We start from the raw sequence: 12733 nt of genomic DNA, 5'->3' as shown, positions 1-12733 counted from the left end.
AAAGACTCCCTAACAGCTTTGGCAGGGAGGTGGCCACCACAACCCGCCTACCTGTGGACTATCAGTTCATTAGAAGAGCCAGGATGAAGGGTTGAACACAGACACAGACACACACACACAGAAACACACCCACAGACACACACAGACACACACACACACCACATACACACAGATACACACCACACACACACACACACACACACACACACACACACACACACACACACACACAGAGTTTGTTTCATGGAGATACCTTTACTGTGGGCCAGTAATCACAGTCAGGAAAATTTCCTGTTGGGAAACATTATCTATTATTAAATTCAGCCACTGTAAGGAGCCTGTGTAGCAGTAATCACGTGTGTGTGTGTGTGTGTGTGTATACGCTTGTGTGCTCTGAAACATTATCTATTATTAAATTCAGCCACTGTAAGGAGCCTGTGTAGCAGTAATCACGTGTGTGTGTGTATGAGTGTGCGTATGTGTGTGAGTGTGTGTGAGTGTGTGTATGTGTGTGTATGTGTGTGAGTGTGTATGTGTGTGTATGTGTGTGTGAGTGTGTGTGAGTGTGTGTATGTGTGTGTATGTGTATGTGTATGTGTGTGTATGTGTGTGAGTGTGTGTATGTGTGTGTATGTGTGTGAGTGTGTATGTGTGTGTATGTGTGTGTGAGTGTGTGTGAGTGTGTGTATGTGTGTATGAGTGTGTATGTGTGTGTATGTGTGTATGTGTGTGTATGAGTGTGAGTGTGTGTATGTGTGTGTATGTGTGTGTATACGCTTGTGTGCTCTGAAACATTATCTATTATTAAATTCAGCCACTGTAAGGAGCCTGTGTAGCAGTAATAACGTGTGTGTGTGTGTATGAGTGTGTGTATGTGTGTGTATGTGTGTGTATGTGTGTGTATGTGTGTGTATGTGTGTGAGTGTGTGTATGTGTGTGTGTGAGTGTGTGTATGTGTGTGTGTATGTGTGTGTGAGTGTGTGTGTATGTGTGTATGTGTGTGTATGTGTGTATGAGTGTGTATGTGTGTGTGAGTGTGTGTGTGTGAGTGTGTGTATGTGTGTGTATGTGTGTGTGAGTGTGTGTATGTGTGTGTATGTGTGTATGAGTGTGTATGTGTGTGTGAGTGTGTGTGTGAGTGTGTGTATGTGTGTGTATGTGTGTATGGGTGTGTATGTGTGTGTGAGTGTGGGTGTATGTGTGTGTATGTGTGTATGTGTGTGCACGCTTGTGTGCTCCTCTTCAGTGTTACTTTGGCTCGTGTCTCTATCTGAAGATAACACCTGTCTATAGGGAGGAATTCTGGGAAAGGAGTTGTCCCCAGGCCTCTGTGAGTCCATGACCCATCTGAAGCATGTTCTAAAGGGCAGTGTCCTTTGGGGGTGGTGTTCCTGGAAGCAAAGGAGTTCAGAAGTTAACAAGCCAATGTCTTGGTCTTCGTTATTTCCAGGCAGTACCTTGGTCACTGGCTTGTCAGGGTTTCCAGGCTATAAAGCAGCAAGTCCAGGGGCTCAGGCTTGAAGGCAGGTGTGGATCAGAACCCTGTCCTCCATATCTTCGCCCAGTGACACAGGGTGCTATCAATGACATTGTCCTTACACACTTCTTAGGAAGACTGTGTGATTTCAGCAAAGTGCCTGATGCAAATGTGGGCATAAACAACAACGATTGCAACTTCTCGAAGGACATGTTGCCATAGAGTAAAATTCTCAAATATCTAGTGCAATGTATGGCATAGACTCTAGAGAGAGAAGAAAAAGCCATTTGAGGTAGGAGATGAGACTACGGATGAAAGAGCACCAGAGGGAGCGTGGAATTTTGGAACTCTGGTCATTTATTTTTATTTTATTTTAGGTTTATTTATTTTGTGTGTATGAGTATTTTGCTTGTGTGTATGTCTTTTACTATTTGCTTGTGTCAGATTCCCAGGATCTGGAGTTATGCATGGTTGTGAACCATCACGTGGGCCGCTGGGAATGGTAGCCAGGTCCTCTGCAAGAGCAACCAATGATCTTAACTCCTGAGCCATCCCTCTAGCCCCTGAATGCTGATTATTGTGGCAGATTTTGGTTCAAATTCCAAGTTAGCTGCTTGGGTCCTTGAGGGGATGCTCCATTGCTGAACCTCACTTTTCCCACCTTAAAAAAACCAGCCATAGTAATGCTTGCCTCATGAGGTTGTCGCAAGGACAGCGGAGTGACACACTGAGCACAAGGCCTGAAGCATATTAGACATTTACTGGAGAGGGAGGGTGTGGGGAAGCCTGGTGACCAGGACTCACCATGCACATAATAGAGGCAGTGTAGCTGAGTGGGGAAGGGTGGCAGCACACATTCCTGAAATCACACCAAGTTAGTAATTAGTAATTATCCACTTTGAGAGGGCAGGGCCTGACCCTGCCCAAATCTCACTTCTGATGATTCAACAAAGGTTGCTAGGTTTGGCCCTAACAAGGGCCCCTTTCAAACATACGTAAGTTATTAATAATCTTGGGCTCTGATCTTGGACATCCTCCTTTTTTTCATTTTGCCTTGAACATCCTGCCCTTTGATTAAAAACAGTCTATTCTAAATTCATATTTTCAAAAATGGCCCTTAAAAATTCTTTCAATTGTGTCACTCAGGCATGGCAGAATCTTGGTTCTCAAGTTTGTCCAAAGTTCATGGGACTAGCACCCCCTGTATCATTCTTGCCAAAACTGCTTGAAATTGCTTAAGTGGAGTTGGGTCACGGGGAAATAATCAGATAAATTAAGAGTATGACACATTCTAGGAGCTAGCTGCTCTAGACTGGAAAATCTTGAGAAAGAAAAAGACAGGGCTGGAAGTGGGTAGACACAGGTTAAGATACAAGACGTATACTGTGAGGTTTGAGTGAGCATGGAGCATGCCTCTGCGTGGGAAGAGGCCTAACTTTGAGACAGTTGGGGCTGCAGGTGGAAGATCCTGGCTACTAAAGGTAACATAAGCATAAATACTGGGAATTATGATTCACAACTCTGTAATGGAATTTTCCATTATTTCTATAGAGGACCATGTACATACTTTTGGGCACGTGGACACCTTCTTCTGGGAAAAGAAAAGGCAAATGGTCCTTAGAACTTCATGATCATGCAAGATGTTACCCCTGGTCTATCTTTACGAATGGTTTATGGGGAGGGGTTCATTGATCTATTTGAACCTGCTCAAAATAAGAAGTTGGGCAGGAAATGTCATGGGAGAAAACCAGCTGGCTAATTGGCATTTCTTCTTCCAGTGAACATTTTTGTGTAGTGAGAAGCACTGTAAGTCTTCCCAAAGCAGCTGGGGTGCCCCTCTCCTTTCCAGATGTGGAACTCCCCCACTGTGATGCAGAAGCTCATTCTCACATTGGGAAATATTCAGCTGAAGGGCTGGATAGAGAGGTGATATGGGATAATGCTCTTGTTCACTGTAAGGATTCGTCACCCAAATTGGTTTAATAAAATTCTGTTTGGTCAGTAGCTAGCCAGTAAGTATAGGAGGGGCTACCAGACAAGGAGAATTCTGGGAAGAAGAAAGGCAGAGAAGGGGTCACCAGCCAGACACAGAGGAAGGAAGATGAGGATGCCTTATTGAGAAAAGGTACCAAGCCACGTGGCTAAGCATAGATAAGTATTATGGGTTAATTCAAGTTGTAAGAGCTAGATAGTAATAAGCTTGAGTCATTGGCCAAACAGCTTACAGTTAATATAAGCCTCTGTGTGTTTATTTGGGACTGAACAGCTGCAGGACAGAAACTTCTGTCTACAGAGAGGTAGATCCTCAGAAATGAAACAATGAAACAAATGTGCATTTGGGAGGGTAACCACTAAAATAATTTCCCAGAAAGTAAGAAATATCTTTCTATCAACTGAGTTGGGCTGGCAAAGTGTCTAATCAAACTTGTAGGAATTTCACTGGTCTGTGTATTAAAGGTTCCGACTTTTAGAGTCAAAAGAGTTGAAAATTTCACCTGGGACCAGGCAGTGGTGGTGCACACCTGAACTCCACAGCACTAAGCAGGCAGAGGCAGAACTTTTTATGAGTAGGAGGCCAGCCTTGTCTGGAGAGTTGAGTTCCAGGACAGCCAGAGCTACAGAGAGAAACTTTGTCTCAAAAAACAAAACAAAACAAATTGCACCTGGGATTTCCCTGGGAGAAAATGCTGCCAATTTTTAGATTATACTGTGTTAATTATGTATCTCATGGAATAGATTTCTTTTCAAGAATGGATTTGGAAAGGACAGACAGACCCTGCATCATTTTACTTGGCCTGTAATTACCGTGTTCTAAGGCACCTTGAGATCTTAATGGCCTGACTCCTTCAGATCTAATGGTGTCAGATTTAAATCTAGCCACATAAAATGTTGGGGGCAAAAGCAGCCCAGTAAACAAACTTATTAATAGCAATGGGATCCAACAGGGAACACACATACACACACACACACACACACACACACAAGTCAGTGGGGGTATTAAGTTCCTGGGATAAGTTAACATGGATTAAGCAAAACTTTTTATAGTTCGAGTTCTTAGTATCAAATTTTGAAGCACAGCAATATCTAATAATATAATTATAATAAAACAATTATTTAATTTATATTAACTACTTCTAATAGGTTGTAGGTATTTCTAAAGGGGTATGCTAAAGAAAAAAAAACCTGATATGCTTAAAGTACAGGTATTGGGCATATATTTGATTCCTAATTTGGGAAGAGAACCATGCATGCATGTTGGAGTGAGGCAAACTTGTCAGACGTTGTTCTCTCATACTTCTTGTGCATGCATGCATATGTGTGTGTATGTGTGTGTTCATGCATGTGAAGGTCAGAGGTCGACATCTGGTGTCATGATCAATGGCTGTCATGCTCAATGTCTCTCTATCTCATTTTTTGAGGCAGAATCTCTCATTCAACCTGGAGTTTACCAATATGGATAGCCTGGCCAGATGAAATCCAGGACTCCCCTTGTCTCAACCTCTCTGTATACCTCAGGTTATTGACATGCTGCCACACCTGTTTTGTTTTGTTTTGTTTTTAATATGTGTGCTGGAGAACTGAGCTCAGGTCCTCATGCTTGGGTGACACATTCTTTACTGACAGAGTCATCTCCCCAGACTTCTCTTCTGTTCTTTAGTCAAGGAGCATTTCAGTGCAGCTCTTGATGTCATGAGGATAGTAGCCATTTCCATTTCAACCCACAAACAGGGAGTTCCTAAGTGCCTCTTTGGCAGTTCCTGAAGTTTGCTGGCTAAAGACCCATGTCACATCACTCAGGTGGCGCTGACAACCTTGCATTTGGTGTTTTAGTGTTTCACTTTTTCTCTCTATCTCTTGGTGGCTCATCAAGGGCTTTGCTGGCCAGGGAGAAGTAGAAGGGATCATCTAGATTTAGATCTGTCTGTTCTGAAGACAGTTTGATTTCCACCCTTAGAAGTTCTTTGTCCCCAGGGGTCTTGGTGGCGTCATCATCAACCTTTTTTTGTGGGCAACAGACCCAGGAGACCAATTTTGGGGGATAGGGTAGATGGGGAACTAATATTGCCATCTGTGCACCTCAGAATTGACTCTGATCTTTTGGGAGTCCAACTTGGCGATAGGATGGAGACGGCTGGTATCAGGAGGCCCCAGATTCTGGATAGTCACAGAAGCTCAGTCTCTGACTGGAATCCAGACTTAGACACTCACGTGACACTACAGTTAAAGCCACAGTCAGTGTGGAACAAGAGCAGTTTGGAAATCAAGCATTTGGAATAGCTTAGATTTTGTAAACATCAATAATCAGATAAAATGATTAGATTTAGAACCAGCTTTGTGTGTACTTAGTTTTTTTCTCTAAATGTCTTCATTGTAAAATGCTATATGGGGGCTTCAAATAAAATTTCTAAGACAGCTTCTTAAGATACTGATGATTTGATCCTTTGTACCCTGGCTTAGTCCTACCCTAAGTACTCCTAGATAAAGCAAAGAACAGGATTGGAATCTGTGAAATGGTGGTAGGAGGATGAGGCATAGCTCTCATGGCAGCCCAGGGTAGAAGTCCCAACTGCCACCGTGACAGTGCTCCCTGAATTGAATGACTTTATGGTTATTCTGACAATTATTGTTGTTTCTATGGTTATCACAGCCTCTCCTAGGGGTCGGCTAACTGGATTTTGCTTCTGATTTGGTTGTTATTATTCTGGAAGCAGGGTCTCTTTGTGTAGTTCAGGCTGACCTTGAACTTGTGGGCATCCTCCTGTCCCTGTTTCCTGTGCTGAGATTACAGGCAAGCACCCTATACTGAACTACAGTCCAGCTCTCTCTCATAATCCCGTGCTTTAGTGAACAGTCTATAGACTCTGAGGGCCACGCCAGAGAAGCCCTTTATGGCCAAAGAAGCACCATAAAGAGTAAGAAGAGGCTTCGGGTGACACAGGCTCCCTCTTGTCTTCTGCACTCACGAGTAGCTCATGAAGATAGAAGGATGACCTTTAGGAACACAGGCCAGGAGCTGACGTCTTCGTTTCCCTCACTATAGAGACCACATACATCCTGGCTGTTGGGCAGGCTGGGTGACCTCCTTCTGTTCTTTGTCAGGCTGCCTGCCACGACTTCTACCTTTATGCTTACAGTCCTCCTCCCCCAGCAACGCCCATGCCTCGGAGATCAGGAAAGCTTGGTCCTGCCTCATCCCTGTCTGAGGCAGGTTGCCAGCATCACTGTCCCAGTTTCACCAACAGAACAACAGAGTCACTTTTCTATTGTTGCCGAACCAAAGTTACCCAGTGAGTCATTGTGAGTCCTAGAACTGGATCCTAATTCTTGTTCCTGGCATCACTTACAGAGCATAATGCCATCAAAGGCTCAAGAGGATGCTGGCACTGAACCTCTCAGAGAATACACTGGCACGTGACTGAGTCAAAAGCAAGGATTAACTCTCTTGATACTAGCAGCCTACAAAAGAGGATAGAAGAGGGGAGTGCAATTGAGAGAGAGAGAGAGAGAGAGAGAGAGAGAGACAGAGACAGAGAGAGAGACAGAGAGACAGAGAGTGTGCGTGCGTGCGTGTGTGCGTGTGTGTGTGTGTGTGTGTGTGTGTGTGTGTGTGTGTACATATATATTGACACAGGGTCTCCCTATGTAGCCCTGGCTGGTCTGGAACTCACTGTGTAGACCAGGTTGGCCTTGAACTCACAGAGACCCACTTGCTTCTGCCTCTTGAGCACTGGGATTAAAAGTGTGTGCCACCACACCCAGAAATACTAGATTTCTTTTTCTTTCTTTTTTTTTTTTTGGTTTTTGAGACAGGGTTTCTCTGTATTGTTTTGGAGGTTGTCCTAGAAATCACTCTGTAGACCAGGCTGGCCTGGAACTCACAAAGGTCTGCCTGCCTCTGCCTCCCGAGTGCTGGGATTAAAGGTGTACGCCACCAACACCCGGCTGCAACACTAGATTTCTAAATGAAGAAGACAGTTTATCTGCAAGCAAGGCAATGGACTTTCTTCATCTTATAACAATCAGTTAGTTATGCGAATGTGAATCTGGGAGGAAACTCAACTTATTTCCTTCTTTTCACAAAGGAATCCTTAAAGTATCCTGCAGAGAGGAGAAAAAATGAGCTCACTCTCACAGTAAAATTAGAAACACAAACCATTCCAAACACAAGCTGTTCATACTTACCAAGAGGATCCTTTTCTATGTTCCATTTTCTGCTTGGCTTAGAATTTCCTCACTCCCTGTCTTCTTTTTTCTTTTATATATTTCTTTCTATCTTTTTTTTGTTGTTGTTGCTGTTGTTTTGTTTTGTTTTTCCAGGCAGGGTTTCTCTATATAGCTTTGGAGTCTGTCCTGGAACTCACTCTGTAGATCAGGCCAGCTTTGAACTCACAGAGATCCACCTGCCTCTGGAGTGCCGGGATTAAAGGCATGTGCCACCAATGCCCAGCTTCCTTTATATATTTCTATCTTTCATTTATTCATTTATTGGCTTATCTATCCATCTATCTATCTATCTATCTATTTGGTATCACATCCATTTCTTTTTTCTTTTTTTTTCTTTTTCTTTTTTTTTTTTTTTTTTTGGTTTTTACGAGACAGGGTTTCTCTGTATTGTTTCGGAGGCTATCGGTCCAGCTCGGCCTCGAACTCACAGAGATCGCCTGCCTCTGCCTCCCGAGTGCTGGGATTAAAGGCGTGCGCCACCACCACCTGGCCCATTTCTAAGCATGTATCTCTTTATGCTCTCAGCTGAGACTAGAAGCCGCAGATTCACTCTCCCCTAGTAACCCTGGAACTAAGAGTAGCTGCAGCCTTAATTTGGAGGCAAGTGAAACTTTTCTGTATTAAACTTGCTATTTAATCCTTTATTTCAGAGCTGTAGAAACAAGGACGTTTTAGAAAGAAGAAATAGGAGTTCTTCCAGAGAATCCAGAAACTCCCAAGACTGCCTTTCTGAAAATGATGACCCACACCAATCCTCAGTTTCCATGGAGACCTCCTCAGTCACAGTCCCTGGAGGCGGAGACCTCAGAATACCAGGAATTTCTTATTTGGAGTGAAGAAGACTGAAGCCAGAGAAATCCCTTCCTGCAGTGGACAGTGGCTTAGCTGGGTAGAGTTCAGACAGTGACTGAAGGGTGCTCAGACTAAATGGGACCTCTGTATCAATCCATTTCCTCGCCGTGGCGCACGGAACATCGCAGAAGAGCCGATAGGAAGAAAGAGCTGGAGGATGGGGAAGAATGGGCCCCAAGGTTTTTTGTTTTTTGTTTGCATGCATGGACCCACAGAAGCTGTGGTTACCTGCGCAAGTCCTGCATAAAGGTCAAGTCAACAGAACCAACCAACATTAACCAGACTTGGCAGGTTACAAAACAAATGAACCCAAACCTAAAGCTAAATGAACGTGGTAGGGAAACGTGTGGTTGTTGTGGGTGGGTTTGATCCATAGATATTCTAAGCATAAAAAGGAATAAAAGCAGGAGAATTTGAAGGGGGGTGGGGTCCATAGATGATGTCATCCGGGCTCTCTGGAGCCTCCTGATACTCATATAAAGTGTGATCTTGGGAACCACGCATTTTTCTGAGGGACATCCATGATTCCAGAAAAAGTGAAGATACTGTCAGTAGGTGATGTCGAATAAATGTGGGGTAAAGGGAGACCTCACCTGACTTATAAGTAAATGACAGCAAGATTTTTAAAACTTCAAGTTTTAAGCCAAGATTATCACTCCGTACCTACAAATCTTTAAAAATACCTGTGGTTTGGCAAAATTTGTAGAAAACTCACAATTTTTGTGTCTTCACAATACCCAGCAGGTTGGTAGCAGTCAGAAAACTTAAATGTACTCTTACAGTCTACCAAGACCTCTTCTAAGAAAATACTAACTCTTAAAAAAATGACTTTAATGGTCATTTTTAATGGTCTAAATATAATATGTAGAAGAATATACTGATTGTGATTATAAAAGTTTGGAAACAGCTTCAATGTCCTCCAATTTGAGAATAAACAAAGTGTAGTAAGAGCAGTAATAGATCACCATAAAGCAATTACAAGAAATGATCTAAATCCACGTATTAATAATAATGTAAATAAGACAACTAATATTTTTATGGTATTAACTGGCACTTTTCTAAGGACTTTGCATATGTAAACAACAAGCTGGAGCTCAAAACAATGTGGAGTGGGACTATATAACAGAGCAAAAAACATTGTGATACTATGTATGTTTAAAGGCACAGACTATACTGGAGTTTATTTGTACCCATATGAGGCAAAAATCTAAAGCTGGGATTTCACAGACGTTCACAAAATTCTCTGCCAGAGAAGTCTAGGGTGGTACCAAGGAGACAGTCATTTATAAGAGCCAAACACTGCAGCATCTTCAAGAGACCAGTGCTTACCAGGTACTCACAAAACAATTTGTCAGTACAAGAAAATACAAACGCAAACGTGTGTCTGCTTGGAGAGTGGGGCAGGGCTTGCTAGGAAGGTGGGAAGGTTTGTAAGACAAGCGAAGGAGTCCCATGCCTGGGAGCTCAGTTGTTACTTCCTGGGGAAGGATGCAGTGTGTGTGGAGGGGGGAGGAGGAGGGAGGGAGGACACATAGATGGAGAGGCACACACATGAATGCAGGAGCAGGCTAAGCTCCACAATGAGACTTCCGGAAGCCACCTGTAGCTTCCTGGTGACAACCATCTTTGCTGAGTGAACTGGGAAGACACTGGCACCCCTGACAGGACATCTGGAAGACTCATTGGGCTAACATGTGGTAAAGCTCTACAAACTCTAACGGGAGAGGAAATGACTCACTGACATGCTCTGGCCCTGAAAAGCAAAGAGGAATTATGTGTGGAATCCCAGTCCCCAAGTTCTGTAGGGGTGAGGCCACAATGTCCCCTCCAAATTCATAGTCCCCCGGGGAAAGGGATTCATGGCTGTCTAGACTTAGAAACACAAGGTGTGGGCTGGCGATGTAACTACAGCAAGCCTCTCTTCTTCCAGTCTCTACTTCCCGGGCCCCACTAAAGGAAGGGGTTAGAAGAAAAATCGTTTGGGACAGTCCAGGCATCCTTCTTCAAGCAGATCTCAGGTTTACAGTTCTTACGTCTCATCCCTTTGGCCTCCTGTAGGCTGAACTATTGTCTGTAAGGATCTCCACCTTTGGTTCTAGCTTCCACCCCCATTAACCCCCATCCCGCTGCACCTCATTCTCCAGATCGATGTTCCCCGTCCAGATCGATGCTCCTGGTCCAGATCGATGCTCCCCGTCCAGATCGATGCTCCCGGTCCAGATCGATGCTCCCCGTCCAGATCGATGCTCCCCCTCCAGATCGATGCTCCCCCTCCAGATCGATGCTCCCCCTCCAGATCGATGCTCCCCCTCCAGATCGATGCTCCCACTCCAGATCGATGCTCCCCCTCCAGATCGATGCTCCCCGTCCAGATCGATGCTCCCCCTCCAGATCGATGCTCCCCGTCCAGATCAATGCTCCCCGTCCAGCTCACACTGCTTCCTCTGTGCAGAGTGACTTCCGTCTGACTCCACTTTGCCTGAAAACGTTCCCATCACCCTCTGGAAGCGCTCTTCTGCAGAGGCAACAGCTCAGCCATCTCTGGGACCACACTGATAATCAAACAAACCAGACCCGCTCCTTGTTGATCGGGAAATACGTACACCGTGGGGACGGACAGTGGCTCAGCAGCAGTGTCAGCACGGACCTGCCCTAACTGTAGGCTTTGGTGTGGAGATCTGAGGGGAGCCTGGAGCTTTGCTCTATACTAGGAACCAGGTGATTCCATTCTGAGGGTTTCCTAGTGGGTTCATTGACCCCGTTTACGTCTGAGCAGAGATAGACAAAGTAAGTCTCGCGGTAGTCTTGCTTTGATTGGTTTATCACGGTGCCCACTAGCGCGTCTGCCTGAGGTTGCTGCTCTGTGCGGTTGCTCGTGTCTAACGGGGGGAGTGAAATGGCTTGGCTCTGAGTGTCAGAGCAGCTGACAGTGGTATTGAGGGCTAGCTGTGATTAATTCCAGATGTGGACGGTTGCTTCCTCCTCTCTCCGTACTGATAATGCAAACAGTCATCAGATGTGATATTACACATGTTTTATACGTCACGTAGTAGGCCGTGCGATGCAGCAGCAGCACCGTTGTATCTTAATACTCATTCCACGTAAGCCCCTGTCACTGTAGGACAGCCACGGCATATGAGTGGAACTCACTCCACCCCATCCGCAGGATGGGCCTCAATTTACTTAAAACAGCCCGTGACTCACTCAGGATGGCCTTAGAGACGAATTCCATGGAAACCGACTGCAGTTTCCACACAGGAGGTTTTAGCGGTGGGATTCTTGAAATGGATATAAGGGAGAAGGAGAAGCGGGGTGGAGGACGAGGTGAACTTGACATGTAACTGCAGTAGAGGCCTCTCTTGATTGTCCCCGGGAGCTGTGAGCCATCAGAGATGAACACTCCCAAAGCGGAGCGAGAAGGCCTCGGTTCTGAAAGGAAGGATTGGTCCATTCGGGTCCCGGGGGAAACTATAAAGAAGCGGTTTCAGCATTTAAAGGACAGGTTTGGAGTGCGGTTGGCGGTGGGCGCTGTGATGTGTGAGGGTCTTTCCCCGACAATCCAGCCTCGAGTCTGTGCTCCCTGTTTGCAGCCAGTGAGTCTCCTTCCCACGCCTGGCTCTCCTTTCTCCCAGTTCCCGCCTCTTGCTGACCCCACTTCCTCCCGGCGCCTGTCTGCTATGTCTCTGGACACAGAGCGCCAGGCATTTCTGCCTCTCGACGCTGGGCTCACAGTGGGCAAGTCAACTTCTGACTTTTTGTCACTGATACTTGTTGGCCCTGGCCTGTTGTCGCTGGGTCAGTCACACACACTCTTCACGTCTTTCTCTCCTTGACACACACTCTCCCAGAAAGATGATATTTATCATGCCCCGGGGCTTTTTCAGACGCCAAGATTCGTTTTCGGAGCACACTTGTGTCCCTGGCTTGGAACAGAATGCGGGTTTCCAGGGCCTCAGAGTCCCGAAGCTCTTCCAGGGGCCAGGAGAGAGTCCCCCGGGGGCACCAGCCATGTGTTCAGGTGCTATTAACTTTCTGCCCCCAGGGCCGAGCTCCCCAAACATTTGTTGAAGGAGTCACAGCCACATTTGACCCCAGCAGCTTCTCCTGTCTTTTCAAACAAAACCTGGTGGGAGAAAGGACACCCAGTGTGGAGAGGCGGAGTGTCGGGAGAGATTGGGT

The 12733-nt window shown here is 45.4% G+C and overlaps 1 long non-coding RNA gene across 1 annotated transcript; it reads left to right on the top strand.

Moving 5' to 3' along the window:
- The first annotated feature begins 2813 nt into the window (after positions 1–2813).
- On the top strand, positions 2814–9778 carry LOC121143104. Its single transcript, XR_005880215.1, has 2 exons — positions 2814–2958; positions 8353–9778. It is a non-coding gene; the product is annotated as an uncharacterized LOC121143104 (long non-coding RNA).
- The last annotated feature ends 2955 nt before the right edge of the window (positions 9779–12733 follow it).

This window comes from Mesocricetus auratus, unplaced genomic scaffold, assembly GCF_017639785.1.
Source record: "Mesocricetus auratus isolate SY011 unplaced genomic scaffold, BCM_Maur_2.0 Super-Scaffold_100011, whole genome shotgun sequence".
Taxonomy (NCBI): Eukaryota; Metazoa; Chordata; class Mammalia; order Rodentia; family Cricetidae; genus Mesocricetus; species Mesocricetus auratus.
The sequence above is the reverse complement of the archived record's forward strand: the minus strand, read 5'-3'. Positions and strand labels throughout refer to the sequence as shown.